The following is a 585-nucleotide window of genomic DNA, read 5'->3' on the forward strand; positions in this document are numbered from 1 at the left end:
TTGGGTGAACCCTTTCAGATTGTGACTCAGCTTTGCTAGAGTCCCCAATTAGAGGTGTCCAGGGTTCTTAAGCACACTCTTATTGCCTTGGATCACAACTTTATTTCCTTCTTTTCTCTCTTTTCTCTCTTTTTTTTTTTTATTTTTTTTCGATTTTTTTTGAATAGAAATGCTTTTTTCTTGCTTCAAGAATCATTTTGATGATTTTTCAGATCCTCAGTAACATGTCTCCTTTTTCATCATTCTTTCAAGAGCCAACATTCATGAACCACAAATTCAAGATACATATGCACTGTTTAAGCATACATTCAGAAAACAAAAATATTGCCACCACATCAAAATAATTAAACTGTTTTAAAATTTAAAATTCCTGCAATTCTTATCTTTTTCAATTAAGCACGTTTTTTATTCAAGAAAGGTGATGGATTCATAGAACATTCATAACTTTAAGGCATAGACACTAAGACACTAATGATCACAAGACACAAACATAGATAAACATAAGCATAATTTTCGAAAAACAGAAAAATAAAGAACAAGGAAATTAAAGAACGGATCCACCTTAGTGATGGCGGCTTGTTCTTC

The sequence above is a fragment of the Arachis duranensis genome, chromosome 4 (assembly GCF_000817695.3).
Source record: "Arachis duranensis cultivar V14167 chromosome 4, aradu.V14167.gnm2.J7QH, whole genome shotgun sequence".
Taxonomy (NCBI): Eukaryota; Viridiplantae; Streptophyta; class Magnoliopsida; order Fabales; family Fabaceae; genus Arachis; species Arachis duranensis.